The sequence below is a fragment of the Mycetomoellerius zeteki genome, unplaced genomic scaffold, assembly GCF_001594055.1.
Source record: "Mycetomoellerius zeteki isolate Tzet28-1 unplaced genomic scaffold, Tzet1.0 scaffold106, whole genome shotgun sequence".
Classification (NCBI taxonomy): domain Eukaryota; kingdom Metazoa; phylum Arthropoda; class Insecta; order Hymenoptera; family Formicidae; genus Mycetomoellerius; species Mycetomoellerius zeteki.
Window position 1 is genome coordinate 4,822,325 of NW_017255975.1, and position 18,927 is coordinate 4,841,251.

Consider the following 18,927-nt stretch of genomic DNA (forward strand, 5'->3'; position numbering starts at 1 on the left):
TAGATGTATAAAATAGAGTATTAAAATACAATAGCACGAGTAAATAGCACTTCGCTTCACATCGAATGAGGATAAAAAGCAGCAGTTTAATATAGTGTCATTTGCGCGAAAGTTGCATTTTCCTCCTTTGGAGAAACAAAAGATTTCGTGAAAGTATATAACGTGAAATCCGGGGACCGCATTGTGATATTTCTTTACGGTGTTGAAAAGAAAGGAAGAAGAAGAAGAAAAAGACATAACAAAAAAAGTATAACAGAAAAGGAAATAACAGAAGTTTCAGAAAAAGAAATAACACAGTGTTCGTTCTAATTTATATTAACAATGTATTTAGTATGTAAGGAATTATTTGATAACTGCTTTTCTTTGGAATTCACGAAATTATGTTTGTTGATTACTTTCCCAATGCTAGATAATTTAGAAAGCTTTCTTCGCTGTAGCGCCGGACGTCGTTATCACTTCCGTTGTTTAGCTTCATTTTCCTTTCTCTAAATGTGGAAATTGTTCATTTTAATCCATTCTCCAATGTACTCTATTTCGCCTATAATTTCTTCTCACAATAAATGAACCACGAGAGATTTGTCTTCGAACATTTTGAGCTTTCCGCTATTGCATACATCAGAGCCTGCAATTCACTCTGAAAACACGATCGAGCAGAGCCAAGGGTGATAGTCACGTCCGGTTAAATTATGTAAACTTGCATAATCTTTCGACTGCACGCCTGGTCGTGTCCTTCCAACGATACTTGGTTAACCCTTTCGCTGCAATATTAACCCCATAAAGTTCGAACATAACACAAAGCATCGTTTTCATTTCTAGCTATTTTATTTCTAAATCTACATATTAATTTTTATTCACATTTATTAATGGAAAATTTTATATTTGAACAAATACAATAATGGTAGCCACAAAATCCAAACAGCAAAAAAGAATTAAATATCATGAACGTTGTTTAGTTATAATATATGAAAACAATTGTGAATATATTTTCCTATTTAAAATTTATGAATTATTAGTATTATTATGTAATTTTGTTTTATTTTGTGTTGGAGATATCTAGAAATTTAAAAGAAGTAAACACCCGATAAGGTCGTACTGCGATTGTGACATATTGCGACCGATTGTTCGCTTTTGCTACGCTCTCTTGAGATCAAAGTCCAAAAAAGACGACTTTCGTCCCGACATTTTTTCTGATAATTCATCCCGTAGCCCGAAACTATTAATTTCAACTCTACCTTGTGTTTGTATTATACTTTTCATGGTTCGCGTTCACCGCAATTAGAGAACGGTACTTTTGAGCGGGTCAATGCATCCGTTCGAGATCGTCGAGCGTGCTCAGAAACAAAGGAGTCAGATTTCACGCTTTTGTGCCAATGTTTCCGGAATAACGTTCGCAGCACATGCATTAACTTTTTACTTCCCTTGACAAGGCGAGGTGTTCTACTACTCTACTTGACCTTTTCTACGCAAAAGAATTCTCCTTAGGGAGAATGGAATTTTCTTAAAACGGTAGTAAAAGTTGTCTCATCCATAACAGAATTAGGGATTGCGGAAATATATAGGAAGACTTCGAATTGAGATAAATAAAAGTAGGATTTTTATCGTTTATGTGATTTTTAGTTGAACTTTTAATTTGACGTTTGCTTAGAAAGATATTCAATTGGAATTTAACGAGACAGGTTAATAAAATATTTACTAAAGAAAGATGGGCAGGAAATAGGTCAAAGAATGACAGCAGCCCGGGAACATGAATGTCTGGACACGTCGTAAATTGAAACGTAAGATTCTCGTTTCAATCCTCAGGAGCAGCTATTTTCTCTTTAACAAAGGAACTGTTACGTTCCATCCAAACTATTGTAATCAAAAGAAATGTGCGCTTTTTTAACAATTCTCAGGAAATTGATACATTGATAATTCAGTTATTAAAAGCAATCAAAACTCTTTTTATGGAGCCTATTGTTAGAATCTAATAAACTGCTTAAATTTTTGTAGAATTAGAGCTTGAGAAGGAGGAAGAGAAAGAGAGAAACATCGAGACCGAGACCAAACATTCATTAAGTTACGGTTACATTTAACTAATTGGTGAAACTGGATTTTAATAGTCTAACGATCGTCATTAGAAGTATCTTGCTTGATTATTTCAGCCCGCTATTACGGTTAGACCGCTATTATGACTGGTCGCTGTGAAATCACGAGATAAACATCAAACAGTGTGTAAGCAAATTTATACCTATGCAAATCATCGAGTTTAATTCGAGCAAATGGTAAATATCGAATCAGATGCAGTTTAACTATCATAACTAGAATACGTTGGCACTATCGACATCCCCGCGAATGGTTCCCTTCGTGATCGCGAACAAACAAAGGTTTTACAATCAAAGGATTTGCGTATCCAGGCTTGAATACGGCTTATTTAAACAGGTTAACCGGATTAATGTTGCTTGTACTAACTCGCGTGATGATAGACATTATTGAATGCGGTTGTGCTGTGCACGTTGTCAGACGGGAGCTGCATTAAGACCGGATAGCGTATGCTGGATAAAGAATAGCGCGGTCGCGACCCCACCCGCGAGATTCCCGTTAAAGAAGCATTAAGCGATTCCCACCGGGTCGCGCATCGGAAGTGATCTCTCGCTTCCGCAATTACGCAATCATGCTTGATTCCATTATCAATCCGTTATTTTGTTGCGTTAGAATATTCCGAGTATACTTACAATTAGTCCAATATTTGTCTTTAGATTCTCCTTATGGTGACTGTTATAATGAATTCCCAAAAATGATCCCATAAGAATTCCTAGATAATTTTAAGCAATGTAAAATTCGTATACTAAGAAAAATGTTTGATTTCGATTAATTAAAATTCTGGTTAAAAATGGACGAATTATAGAATTTTCTAATTCGTCCATTAAATCTACTACACTGAAAAAAATGCATGTAATTTTACATGGAAATTACATGTTCATGACTGGAAAATTGTCTAAATATGATTGGAAATTTATAATTTCCAGTAAATTTCCAAGCATATTTATGTAATTTAGATAATTTTCCAGACATGTAATTTCCACATGTAATTTCCATGTAAAATTACATGCATTTTTTCCAGTGTAGAATTCCGGTTTACGGAAAGAATAATTTTGCTGAAGTGTTCAAAAATTTAGTCAGATATTCAGATCATTGAAATAATTATGTAGGACGCACTAAGTCGCGATTGCAAGTATTTAAGTTGCAATTGCGCTCAAGGTATTGATATCCGATTCTCTTCGATGAATTCGATAGCATGGAAAGCACACCGGTCATTCGGAACAGGAATATCCTAGTCAGTAACTTGTGCGCGGCCGCGTGGCAGTGCACGTGAATGTGGGTTAGAATGCGGTAGGGTAACCAAGCCACGACGAGTGCAAGCAAGCAGGCAAGCAGCTGACGCGGTAGAATCAATATTCTCACGTGTACGCGTCTACATATCTACATATATAGTACACGCACGGTCCAACCCGCGTAAACGGCGTATACATGATGACCTGAGAAAGCGATCATTAGCAGCAACGACGATTAAAATAATTTGGAGTTTCAGAGTACGATGTAACCGATATTGATTTCTCAACGATCACATTACGGATATCAAACACGTAGTAATTACTCTGATTGATTTCGTAACAAATATTGGAGTTTATATCACCGTCTTACATAATATCATCTTTATTTATCTTTGTTTTTTGACAAATTTGAGATTTACTTCTTTTCGAAAGAGGTATTTAATTAAGAGATCATCGAGAATTAAAGAACTTTGAGAAATTGAACTACGAGAGCAAACCCTTTTTCCTGATCAATTCTTTTTGAAGGGAATACTCTTTTATTTATTTGAATGATTTAAAAAAAGAAATATTGAGCTCAATTATCACTGTAATTCTCTGTTTGCAATCATATTTTTACTCCTTTCATCTCAAGTCTTTTTTATTATTTTAGGCTTTCAAAAAATGTGAAGAAAATTTCAAAGTTATTATACTTTTTTTAACATCTCTTTACAATATTGGTACATTACAGTACCAAATAGTTTTTACATTAAGTCTCCTCTTTATTTGGGAAAAATTTGAGAGTGAAATTTCACTTATGTTTTGCTTGTATTTCGCTTAAAAAAGATTCAAATTATAGACAGGAGATTAAATTGGTGATAAAAACATATCTATTATATCTTCTCAACCTTTGTATATTTCTAGGAACGTATTATCAATTCGAAGTACATAATTATCGACATTCATACAAAAAGAAATCGTAGTATACACAATGTGTGTATACTACGTTATTTTGAACATATGTTGAAATGATCATTAATTCGAATTAATCTCGCTCGGTTTTACGCGAATTATTTTTATCTATCGGACAATGACGGAAGTCATTGGAATTTGCTTTACGATAAAAGATTTATCAGTTTTTTACCGAGAAACACGTTCATCGAAATACGCCGCGTTCGATGTACCACTGGCCACATGGTCATCGAGATAAGAAATCGCAATCTTTTCTCACCCTGCTCGAGCAAGTAAATAAAAAAATCCTTTGCGATAATCGCTATCGTTCTTCTACATTTAAGTTGACTGCTACTGTACAATTAGATAACCTTGTCTTCGACGCTTTTTTTTATATCAATATGTTATTGTAATATATTATTCAAATATGTTAATTGTGTAGGGCTCTCAAGTATAAGGTCTATTCTTTTTAGCTAAAGTTCTTGCACGGTTTATCTTTTCCCTTTTTCTCTCCAACGTGGAGAGAAAAGGAAGAAAGAGAAATCGTGCAAGAACTTTAGCTAAAAAGAACAGACCTTATACTTGAGAGTGCTACACAATTATTTTGATAATTCAACAAAATTGTTTTCAGATCTGTATCTATTTTTAAACATTTCAGCAAAATCATTCGTACAATTACAAGTTAACTCTTATTCAGTAATCAACGAGTTAAAGCTCGTCCAATGTATTTTATGCTGAATATTATCAAACGCAACATTGTACAATTATTCTTAGAGTTAGTGTCGCAGAAAGCGAATTCCTAAACACAATACAATTATCGAAAAATCAAGTGATATTTCAGACTTTTCCTTTTTAGAAATGTGCGATCTATCACAATGTAATATAATTTTTCAATTAATACTCGTTTCTACTTCATGAAACACGTTTGCCTATCTAATTTGTCTGCATTTATCTATCGTGGCTCGGATAATTGCCTTTCATTGGAGATGACTGATCGATGAATTTTCTCGGCACACCCACTCGCCATCGGAGTCGCTAATTTTTAGAAAGCGGGCCCTTCACGTTTGACCTCTTTCGCGACTCGGCGGCGCGTTCGCGCGGTATGATACCCCGCGCGTTTGGCTCCCCGCGATAAATCGCGCCTCGACCGCCGGCCGTGTGTACCGGATCCGCGGCGATTACTTTCAAAACTCGTGGCCAGTCCAGAAAGAAAGAGGGAGAGATGGAGAAACGAAAGAGGACAACAAAGGGGAACTCGTCTTGACGGAAGAAAGTCCCCGAACGGTTTGGCTCGACGCCGAGCGCCTGGATGCGTTTATCGGACCTCGCGCCATCGCGCGCGCAGTATAGGTGTCCGCTCGTCCGCGCGCCACCATTGGACCATGACCGACGACAGTGGGGAATGAGAATGCGGAGCGATTGGTAGCCGCGCGTCGGCGCCGGCGGAAGCGGCCGCGAGAGGGTCGCTCGCGAGAGACCAGGTTCCGCATCGGCGCTCAGACGGTCGAGAACCGTGCACCCTGTCGCTTCATCGTCTCGCGAGTAACTTTCGTTTACCGCGATCGGAAACTCTCGTTCGGCTTCCCGTTCTTTTTTATCAGCGTGAAAAGAAACTGGATCCTAAGTACTCGTAGACACATTGGAGAGTTCGACGAGTGCGGCATTGAATTTGCGACACGTGATTGTGCGCGGAAGCTTCTAGAGAACGTGACCTATTCGCGGTTGAAAGAGGGAAGGAGAGGTGGAAGAGAGGAATCAGACGCAAATCAGGTGGCAGGAGTCCATCGCGCTTTCGGGCCTCTTCGTCATCCCTCGGGGACGAACTCTCCCTCTCCCTCTTCGTTCTGCGCCCTGTGCCAAAGAAGAAATTGGAGTAGACGCCGCTTGGTACTTGCGCGGTCCGTTTCGAACGTCTCGGTCCTCGTGCGCCGAGATTCTCGCTTTCTATGAGTATCTAACATGGTAGGATTCTCTCTCGTCATTCGGTAAGATTTGCAAGAGATGAGGTGACTTTCGGTATCGAACGGAAGGAACACGGTGTGTGTTGTGTGTGCGCGCGCGTTTTGAGAGAGAAGGAAGGAGAGAGAAAACGTCTCCGGAGCGCGTGCACCTTCGAGAGCAGCTCGAGACAGTTCGAAGTATCGCGAGAGTTATTCCGACGCGAGTGCGCCGTTTGACACTTATTGCACCGCGGGAAGCGCTAAAATTGGATATCTCTGCCGCGCCGAGCTCGCGCAGCTGACCGCGCCGAACCGGACGATGCGCCTCGTCGTGAGATCACCCCGCAAGCGATAACGAAGGTAAGACAAGTCTCTCCGTCGCGTTTCTCTCGTGTCGAGTAAATACCGCACGCTTTGAGGTAATAGACGCTAATTAGAGGCGACCACCGAAATCTTGAGCGCTCTACTTGCGCAAAGTGAAACGCGTTCGGCGTGGATATTTACACCTGATGGATTCTATTTTGGTTCGCTGAATATCGATCTTTGTATACACTGGCATCGACGCTTTATTACACTTGAATACGCACTCGTTTGTGTAAATATTTTATTTGTGCGGAAGACATTCCGACATTGAAATATCGTTTCTTGAAAAGGAGTCGTATAAGTTTCCTTCAATTAATTTATGATGGATTACTTTTGCTTTCAATAGATTATACTTTGCCGGACACTTCCCTGAACAATTTAGAATTTATTTTGGTATTGACAATATTTTTGAGGCTTTATTTTGGAATTCTTACATTATAATAAGAAATAATTTTGATCTGGAATAATTTTACTTTGGAATTCTTACATACTCTCAATTAATTTTCATGACTAACAATGTTTTGTTGTGATACTCATAGTACTTAGATGAATAATATTAATACTGTTTTTTAAATGACATTCCTACTTGCAATTTTTTAAGTACTTCGTTTAAAAGTAATTTATTATTTAAAGGTACTTAATCGCATTATTTTTCAAATCGTTTACATAATTTACTATTTAAGTTATTATTCACATTATTATTCTATTATTATAGCAAAAGTTACTAATAGTATAGACCAGTACCATGAGATCTTGAATTTTTTATCAGAGCTCTTAATAATTTCGTTCCTCGTTACAATTTCTAATTTAGTTAGGGTGGGTGCGATAATCACATCGACATTATCGCACTTATTCTCACGTCCATAAAAAAAAATATGGCACATTTCACGAAGTTAATTTCTACATTCTATCGCGCGTGCACGTGGAAAAGCTAATGCACCTGGTGTGTATTATGCGTCTCGGTTCTGCATAACAACGCAACGGCTCGGTTCCGAGTGACGTAAGATATTTCTACTTATGGCAAGATAGAAAAGAAATACCTGACGATGCTAATACCATTCGTTAAAGTTTCGAATGAGTGAGAGAATTGTGTATTCCTTCCTAGCTATTGTGTAAACATTCAAAGACGAACACACATGTTGTCCGTAGATCCTTGAAGGTAGATCAAATCCATAGATACCGCGATTATGTATGTTGCTCCGTTATGCGAACTACATTCCAATGAACGAAGCACAATAAATCTTGTAAAGTGCACATATGTCTCCTTCCCGCATATAATACAATTAGCGATAACTTCAGGGAGAAAATTTTATATTTAAAATTACTATAATGTGATAGAAGCTGTAGACCATCATGTAATTATAAGTTTAAACGCTATAGCCAATTTTTAAAAACAATAATATAACGTCATTTTTACATTTTCATAGTAAAAATTTTTTATTATAAAATCAAAACTTGTTGAATAAAAGTTATTATTGTAAAGATAATAAAAAATATATATATATCAAATTTTGTTTGCGTACCATAGTAAAAATTAACTATTTCCATGGCTTAAGCACTGATTTAATAAAAATTAATTCATTTATGTGATAAAATTGGTATTATCATAGTAAAAGTTATCTCAGAACATTGTTGTGAGGGTCCATCTGAAAATACAAGACGTAGTAAAATGTAATTTAAAATTGTATTAAAACTTAATATAAAATTTTCTCCGTGTTATTATAATAGTAATGATAATTTTTTAAGATAAAATTATCACGTGAGCGAACACGGAAATTATTCTAAATATACAAGAAGCTTACGTTGTATTTTACTATTATTCTAGTTAGGAATATCTGAAATTGTTTGACCAAAAATATTACGCGTTATGATAAAAAAAACTGTTGCTTGTGCAATGTAATCCAACGCAAACTGTATAATATCAAATTGATTTCTCGCTTCTCGTTATAGAAAAAATAATATAGACCTGAATCACGTCGATTTCTTTTGTAAAGAAAACGTACATTCTAATTCGGTCACGAAATATGAATTTTCACGATTCAATCGTCAGTCTGTTTATCTCGGCTTCGCGCCAAGATCTCGTACGCTTTCGATTTGCAAAATACGAATGTATTTGTGATCATCATGTGTTCTGATTTCTCTCTCGGGGGACATCGGTTTCACTCCCTCGCGATATGCGCTTTCCCAACGATTACCGAACGAACGTCGCGCATTCTTCGCAACTATCATCATCGCGAAGAAAAACGTGATGTGAACCGTACTGGAACTTTCCGAATTTTAAAACATTTCTTTGTGAACCATCATCAATAAAAAAAATGCTAACCTTATCGAATTTTTAATTCTTCACTGAAAGATACACTAAATGTTAATAAATAATTTGTTTGAATACCTAGTGCCAATTAAATATTTACTAAATATAACGATATATTTATTTGGTACAAGAATCATTAATTTGATTCATTATTATGGTCGTTAATTTTATTTGAACTATCATTTCTTTTTATTGAGTAAATATTTATTTACTATAAGTAAATGTTTAGTTGGCATTATTCAATTGAATATTTATTAAAATTAAGAATTTTTTTCTCAGTGTGATAATTTTTATATTGTAAAAGGTTACTAGAAACGTTGTCACAACATAGACATAATGCAGGATACGATTTGTTATGATTAAACTTGATGGAATTCAAGAGGCATCAATTCAAGAGAACATGTTTCTTCCTGTTGTACGCAACAAATAAATAAATATTTCTGGAAATTTTGCGGATTTCATTGAAATTTGACGCTAAGTTTTATTAGTTCCTGAATCGCGTCGTCAATCGTTGCAAAACGCAGGTCACGCACTCGATGATTACGAAGTGGGCATTATCCTCGATCGGGATCGGCGTACCTCATTCCTTTCTGCTGTGCCAGTCGGTGGGAATTGCTGCTTCAAGATTTTAAAGCCGTTACTACAGAGGTTCCCAAATTGTTCCGACTTCAAATTTCCTTTGATATTGGCTGTCAAACGTTAATTACATATATTAAATTTTTGTTACGAACATATTTACAGTTATTCCAATCAAGAAAAGATCTTATTTATTACAATCAAATTGTCTCAGAAAGTAAATTAATTTGAATTATATTTCTGTATCACTTATATCAAATATAAACAATACATTTATGTTACATATATTTTATATCAATAAATATGTACATCGAATTTTTTTTCTAATTTTTAATTTTTTGTATATTAAGATTTTCCTTTCTTCTTTCTTTCGACATTTTTTGTAACGTTTAGTTTGAGAACCAATGCGTTGCTAGGTGAAAGATCACAATACGAGCGGCCGAGCGAGTAAGCGAGCGAGTAGTCGAGTGACTCAGAGTCCGAGTATCCGTGGCACAGAAACTCGTGATGGCCATTGTGATCACCTTTCTTTCATCGAGCTTCAAAATCTGCTCATGGAATTCGTAATATCGATCGTGACGTATGAGAGTTTGACGTTACATTGTTAAAAACGAGACAGTCTCGTCGTTAATATAACTTAGGGATCATTCGGTTGATGCTTGATATCGCTACCGATTTAGGGTATTGATAGCATGAGTAGCCTCCCGCAGGGATGACTGATCCGCATGGTCATTTGGACTTAGCGAACCTATGGATCTGGGTTCAATATACTGTGGATTATTCACATACATTTATACTCCCCATACACTTATATTTGTACTCTTGTGGGTAATAACGCAATAAACATTAGAGAAAAAATTTGTAGATAAACAGTTGGAAAATTTGTGTTAAATTTAACACATTTCGTGTCTCAAACAATTCATTCAAATTTTTATGTTAATTTAACACAAGAATATGTTAAGAAACAATACAAATATTATGTAAAAAATTAATATAAAAAACGTAATACCTACTAACAAAATTTGTAAGCAATCTTTTTTTTCTTCATTAAAATTAATATTTAAGTATCTAGATATAGAATATAAAATTTATATATGCAATCATTATTTGAATCAATTTATTTTTTCTTTGTTTTTTCTTATTTTATAATATAATATATTATATGAAAAATTTAGACTTTTATTTTGAATCTAAAAGTTGAGTATTGATTTTCTGTGAAAAATGAATAAACTAAGAAAATCTCTAAAAAATCAAATAAGATTTACTCCAATTTTTTAAATAATTTTTCTTCTATTAATATATCTTCATGTCATTGCGAATGTTGATGCGCATTTTTTTTATACGTTTGACTTTTCTTTCGCATCTTTGTTACACAGTATCTCTCAAAGTATCTCGACCTAAATAACAATTCTGATCCGAAAAAGGGAGCATGATATGATAGCAAGGGATCTGCTTGGATCTCATCCCTCGTACAAGCTCCGATGTTTTTTCCACGCACGCAGGTTACGTTTGACCCAAATACGGAATTGTGCCTGTCTTGCTGCCGGAAGTTACCGTGCAGCGATATCGCTATCGAGGAGATGTCGTCGTGACGGTATAAAAGACAGGGATATATCGATAACGCTGCTGTCAGGCTACTCGCCTGCAAGTGGCGTGAGTGCCACTTCCATTTTCGCTGGGAGTAGGTTGGCTTTTTCGGTGTGCGTGCGTAATGAACTTCTGGAACAATGATTCCTTGACAGCACAGGCTTGATTCCTAGATACTATCACTGTATGCAAGGAGCATGAAGGATGTAAATGTGTGACAGGGATGATAGAATGCAGCGCTATATAAGGGGATCAGTTTGCCCAGTATGTACGAAATTATAAGATGTATTTATCGGGAAACTGATGACTGGACATAGCAATTACTGTTTATGTAAAAAAAATGAAAATGTTAGAATATTGTCGAAAAATAATAATTTTATTAATTTCTGTTATATGAAACGACGCAAAGGAAAATCATTCTTTAATTTGCTTTACTCTTTACTAGAATGAATGATTTTATAATAAATTTTATAATAAATTTTATATGGCAATTATTGATTTTTTACAGAGCTATTACTCTTTCTATAAAATATAGAATTTTGCTTAACGAGAAATTATTTCGATGAAGTATTTTTTATAACCTTTTTTTATGCGTCTAATTTCGAGTCTGAGACAGGTTGCATATAAAGAGTTCTAAATTAGAGCGAGCCAAACCTATAATTTCAAGATTTACTTTGGATGAGGTTTCGCATGCTTAAAATGGATCGTACACACAAATTATGGACTTAATCTCCGATCAGAGTATGAATGCCTCATACATAAAGTATCGCGTGAAAATGATGAACCAATAAATCAAGTAAATGTTTTGCAAAATATTAGCATACATATATCCGAAATATATAGACTGCTATATATAAAAGCTATATATATAAAAGCTGTCAGCGATTATTTCTGAATAGAGAGCCAGTTTGATATGTAGGTATTCTCAAATATTAAAAAAAGATTTTTTTAACGTGAAGAAGATTGGAAATCATCGATCTGGACTATTTTTACCGCGAAATGCTACTGCATGATGATTTCCGTGAAAATATTTTCTAAGACGACCGATATGAAGTCCGTGGATCAACAGCGCTCGATGCAATTTTATGAGAATAACTTCAGTTAATGGAATACCGTGGATTTTAAGACGAATGACCCAAAAGCTACAAATTGACTAGCGTGTTTATCTCGGATAGAGATGAAACCTTGCTTTTCTTGACGAAGCACAGTAAGCATTCATTGAAGTTATCCAAGGAATTTTGTTTGCAGAAAATACGGAAAAAAGTGATTTAGAATAATATTTATTTTCTTTTAATTAAGTTTTTACATACACGGAATATGCTTTTGTTATTTGACGAAAAGATGATAAGAGAGTTAAAGATGAGACAGGATATTAGGTCCACAATAATAATCTATGCGTATAGTAGAAAAGGAATAAATATAATTTAATTTCCGTTTATGTTTCATTTATTATCAAATTTTTTACATTAAGTAACATTATTTTTATTATAATTTTTGCTTCTGTTTTATTGACTTTCTTTCATTGAACTTTATTTGTCGGAAGGAGAATAGCGGAATGTAACTGCTTCAACACCGCAAATTGGTGCCTCAGAAATAGGTAAAAGCATGAAAGCAGGTTCTTTGTTGATTTACGCGCAATGAAATACACAGCGTGAAAGCACGAGCGACTGATCGTTAGTCGAACATCTCCGAGTTCGATACGACTGTTCTCCGAAACGATTCCATCTAAAAATATACTGACCTCACGTACAAATTGGTTTGATGTATGAGCCATGAGTAGAAAAATTTCCAAATAGATAACGCTCAATTTGATCTATTTACTAATAGCTTCTACTCGCGTGTCCATTAATCTTTAAGTAGATTATATATTTTTATCATTTTATTATATCATATCTCACTTATCCTATCATATTTACGGTATTTTAAAACAAAATGACATTCTTATTACATTATTAATTCGCTGCTACAAATAACTTCCTCTTTTACTTTTTCGGACTTTTATTTTTGTAATATACAGAAACTTAAAAATATCAAGTGTTATATGTATGCACACAGTGTATAAATGTTTTAATTAAACACTCGTGAAATTTCATTTATTCTGTCGCGTTTTATATTGCGCAAATCAAAATTAAAGTCTTAAACGTTACATAATATGGATTTCTTTAATATGGATATTCTCGACACATATACTATTACAAACAACTAGCTTCTATTTTGACGTTGACATGGTATACGATGTCAACATAAAAGCTGTTTCGTCAAATTGAACGTTATGTAACGCACCATCGATCATGATTGCGCAAGTAGTCATTCTTTTCTCTAAGAATTTCATAAAAGTCACGATCCATTTTCAGAATCTTGTTCTCAAACATTATTTTTAATATATTATATAGTATATGTAATTTATTTTTTAAATATTATGTACATCTATTTAATTTTATTTATTTCATTATTATCGTAATTATTATTGTTTTATTATTGTAAATATGCGATATTTCTTGCATTCCTCTAAATTTGTTAGAATCTATATATTACTCAGGAAAGACGACAAAGCATTAAAGAATAAATTACGAATATGTATTGTAAATTCATAAAAAATTCCATTTGTAATTATAACGCTGTAGCGTTCTCATTAAAGTCCAATTTTGCACGATAAAAAATCTTCGTTAAAGTTAAACTCATTTGTTCTTTGTACGTTTGCTGGCTGTTAGCTCTTTATTACATCTACGTAAAATTTTTCGTTGTATAAAAAAACGCATTTCGTTTTCTAGAATTAATTCCGCGCGTCTCCTTTCACGACAAACTCTGGCCGTTTCGCAATATCGAGAATTGCTGCAGAAAAAGAAATACATAAACGTTAAACGGAGCGTTGCGGTAGGAATTCGTGTGCGGTATTTGAAGCTTGTGTATACACCTCACTGCAAACATCCAGTGAGAATTTTTGTCCGCAATTAACATTCTGCCGACGATGGACTTTGCCCTCTTTTTTTCCTCCTTTTTTTTTCGAAGCATAAATTATATCGACGATGAAATGGGCGATGACAAGGTTATTGCCAAATTCTGTGACTGGCGTTGCCATACTCAAAAGTAACAATCGCCATGCTCGTATTTCTCTCTATCGTAATGATATTAATGTCAATATATTTAAAGTGATAGCTTTTGATACTTTTTTAACTTTTTCAGAGACATTAGCACATATGTACACGTTTAGTTTTTTAATTCCAACATTGCTGAAAAGAGAAACGAATATTTCACTGCCATATTAAATCATTCTTTTTACTTTAAAAATTTAATTAAATTTTAGCATTAGACGCAATTTACAATATAATTATTAAGCGATAACTACAACAATTTATCATAGCTTGAAATAAATCGATGCCTTTTAATACTGATTCTTATTTTTTTAAATAAATATTTTTTAAATAAATATTTGTTAATATATATATTAATTGTAATAATATTAATTTTGTTAATTTTATATCGTAAAATTGCTGTATTAGACAGAAGTTAATAAAATACATTAAATCAGATTTGATAAAATTTGTTCAGTGAGATAAATAAATTAAAATATAAATAGAGTTATAATTTTAATACGCTTAATGACAATTAATATTGTTCTGTTAATATATTACTACACTTACTGTAGTATTATTACTACTACTTATTGTATTTTTGTACATATTTTATAGTATTACAAGTTGAACTATAGATATATTTGTATTTAGGCACTTATTGATATTTTTGCAGCTCGATGATAATTTTATTTAATTTTTTAATTTATTAGATACAATGACAGATCACAAATAGTTTTCAATTATTGTTGTAAAAATTGTGAATCGTCTTATCGACGACTATCGAAATGCCGATACCTACCCTGTTTTCCCGCAGCTTCTGGAACCTGGCCAAAACTTCTTGATATTAGAAACTTTATCATAGTCCTAGTTTCCACAAAAGACAAAAAGGCCATTTGTCGAATAGAACGCTTTGCTTCCGCTTGCTGCAATGTATCGATTTTATTAGCATCGAAGAAACTTTTTCAATTATTTTGCGCGCTTGACTCAAAGTCATCACACCACGCTCGATATACCGTGAAGCCATAGAATATATATTATACGGATCGTACGCGAGATACAAATGGGTTTCCGTAATCTAACTTGTAACTTGACTCGCGACGAATGCCGGATGCAGTCAGGTCGTCGACCTGTCGTAGAAATTAGAGGTGAAAAATTATTCGTTGGCTAATATGGAATCGATAGCACTTTGCTGACCAAATTGAAAACGCCACGTATACAATCGCTCAACTGACGCAACATCTATCACGCCTATGATACGGAAACAATCCATATACTTATGTATAATTATTATCAGACTCACAACAGGGAAAACAGTTGAATTTTCCCATTGCTCAATGTGATTTATAAACATTATCGCACATTATTATTTTTCCTGCTATAAATATTTTTATGGAGATCTTACTTGAAAAAAAAATAGTAAATTAATTAATAAATTAAAATTTACTAAATATATTAACATTTTTACTTTACATTTTATAAAATTCTTATAAAAAATGATTAAATGTCGGTTAATATTTGTGTTATAGAAAAATCTAAAATCATTAATCTAGTCTTATTACTGTTTTTATCACTTTCCCTCGTTGTTTCTTCTTATATAGTATTTTACTCTGTGTGATGCGTTTTTTGCTAACTAAAATGCGTTTCGTTCGAATCAAGCTGCTCTGTCTGGAGGTAATTAGATAAGATGCCAGCCGTAAAATATTTCAGCGAAGGATGCCGTGTATTAGTGCACCAACATCTCCTGTGAAGGACGAGCTAAGGAATCGCTCACGAAAGGACCACCAAGCGAGCAAAAGCATCTCTTTCACAAACCCTCAAGGCGAATGTACACGGTTCACTCTCGATTACCAACGAATGGACTTCCTGATTGAATACCATTGGCAAATCCGAGTTTCTGTTTAGATTCAATATAAAGAGAACTTATCAAACAATACTACTACTATCAAGTACAGTTTCGAAATGTTTATAAACTTTTTGAAAGAATAATTGGGAGATAAACTTCTTGATTTAGTTCATTTTAATTAATGACGATTTTGCCTTTAATGAGGATTTAGATTTTGTATGCATTATAGAAAATAAATAAGGATTTCATGAAATTAAATCTTAAGAGGAGAGATAAACATAAAAATGTGAAATATGTTAATACATATACGCAGGCAATGAAATTAAATTTCTTATAGATCACAAAAAAATTAAAAGAATGAAAAATAAAATTTTATTCTTTTATTTAAAAAAGTTTAGATGTATTTTTTGTTTGATTGATTTCACTTGATAGATTTCATTAATTATTTATAAATCTTTGTCTAGACATTATCAAAAGATAATGTCTCCTTATAGATTACACATTATTCTTTGTTATTGAGTATAAAAATTTATTTTTATATTCAAATAAATTCTTCGAATTGAAAACATCGTTTACGTGTTCCATTTCAGATCTATGTTTAATGTTTATAGAAAATATGAATGAAAGTTCAGGTATATTTTGAATGCTTTCATTTTTTAACGCGAATGATTATTTTTGCAAAAACATATATTCACTTTTTGTACGCTTTGAATGCTTCACTCGGAATCATCGTCAAAAGTGAACCGTGCAGATTCGCCTTTACCTCATCTTCCATCTCTTGCGCTTTTTATCCATCCTCTCTCGCAGTATCTTACACGCGGATCTTGCAATCCGTGAGAAAGTCAAACAAGAGCGAATGCCAAGACCTATTCCGCGAGTCCGATCTGAACAGGGCTTGAAGATCGATCGTGACCTTCGGCTTTCTTGCTAGAGAAAAGTAATCCGACGGGTATACACACCGTTACGTAAGGCGACTTTTATTCCGTTTTATGTCATATTCGCATTGAATCTGAAACTCGCGATGCGAATAAATTTTTCCGAAATGAACCAGTGATAAAATATGCGAATGGATTTTTGACACCTTACGTAATAGTTTATTACGAGATATTGAATGGTTTATTACTTTATCAAATCATGCAGTTTAGTCTTATATAGTTGCATTCTCATATGTGAATATTAAAATTATGGAAAAAACAATGCTAATGTTTTTTAATAACAGTGATGACTTACGAAAAGATACGATAGTGTTTCTTCATCTTCATAATCACGTAATGACAATGAATATTGAAATTGTACAATTGTATATTGATTATGTTTTGTTATCCTTATAAAATTGATTAAGCTGTCATTGCCATTAAATATTTAAAATGTAAAGTATTTGTTAAGCCTTTTTACCTTTAATATCATTATCTCATTATTATGATGCTTTATATTTTATTCTGTATTTATGAATTTTAAATACATTACGTGTACAAGAAATTAATTAGCAAAGCATTAATAGATTTAAATGTCTGAATATTCCGAACAAAAATGTACCTACAAGAGAAATTTTACAAATTACATAAATTTTTAATTATACCAAATTAATAAATGGAATGATATAATAAACGTTTAATAAATTACGCTTTGTAATTATAATCATAATAATTACGATTTAATATAATTAATATTGCGCTAAAAAATATAATGTAAAATTTAAAAAGTTATAATTACAATTCCCCCCATAACCCAGGTGAAAATTACAACCTGGCGCTATATGGGCCCCATCTAGTTTTCCACGAGTTAATGTAGACGCTATAATGGCTACGTTTACACCGTGGGCTTAGTCCGCGACCTATACGATAGGTGTCTTTAATATACAGGATAAACAAAGACATTTATTGTATAGGCCGCGGCCTAAATACACGGTGTAAACGTAGCCATTGGAAGGCTAGTCTGGGACTATATTGGGCGGTAACGGCAATAATGACCAGCCCCGATATTGGAAAACTTTCTTGGTCCTGGTTCGCGATACGCTATAGGCCCAATATTGAAAAATTGTCTAGGTCCTGGTTCGCGAGGTGGTGCCGCTGAAATTTGAAAAAACTGTCTAGCCTAGGCCTTGATCACGAGGCAGTGTGTTGCCCCAAGATATTAAATCTGTCTAGTCGCTATGTAGGAAGGGATAGGGTAATCTAGTTAGATTTAAAATAAATTTTAAACGCATGATGCGTCGTCTATAATTCACGGAGTAAGAAGTAAGAGTAAGAAATTGACCAATCATAGTCGATTGTGAGAAGAATACTGTCATCGATATATCGACTGTGATTGGTCAATTTCTTATTCTTCTTTCTTCATATTATTGAATAACATTAGTTATATATTAAAAAATGATTATTATCATGGTAGAAGTATAAGGGTATGGTCAATCAGTGGTAGACCACTGCGCATGTATCAAGCATACGTCACATTCGGCCAGACTTCGGCTATATCCGGAGCAGTTCGTGTTAATGTAATATAGTGCAGCACATGCCGAATAAATTTTGTAGTGCAAAGTCGAGTGATTTCATATTCAAAATACGTTGTGCGGTTAAAGGATGCGGAAATTATCATCATAAGACAAAAAATGAGTCGGATTGAAAGCAGTCGGAAAATTTTTCGGATTGAAAGGCATACGTTCGAATTTCGCGCTTAATGATGAGGTATGCTTGCTACATATTTTGATTGGACAGTGGGCATGGCCATGCGCAAGAGCATTCCCTTATACTTCAACCATAGTTATTATGATCCTGCCTCACCGGCCGGGCGCTAGCTAGCCCCCGGCTAGTTTTCCCATCTTGGCACCCCAGCATAATTCTGTCTAGCGCCTAAATGAAATACTAGATAGAACCCGGCTAGATTTTCGATACTGGCGTGACACGATCTTCCTCACGGGGCCCAATAGAACATTGAATCGCCCAGATACATTTCCACTCGGGAAACAATTAAAAATTTAAAATTCTTCGAATATTACACT

At 34.1% G+C, this 18,927-nt stretch overlaps 1 protein-coding gene across 6 annotated transcripts in view; it reads left to right on the plus strand.

The window, feature by feature from the left end:
* Positions 1-18,927, plus strand: part of trc (Serine/threonine-protein kinase tricornered) — a 157,705-nt gene that overhangs the window by 104,686 nt on the left and 34,092 nt on the right. Inside the window, exon 1 of one of the 6 annotated variants that reach the window (XM_018450422.1) lies at positions 5,758-6,538. The exons of the other annotated variants lie outside the window; for them this stretch is intronic. The gene's annotated coding sequence lies outside the window, so the exon portion shown is untranslated. Of the gene's footprint in view, positions 1-5,757; positions 6,539-18,927 lie in introns of those variants that run through there. 6 annotated transcript variants of the gene reach the window in all.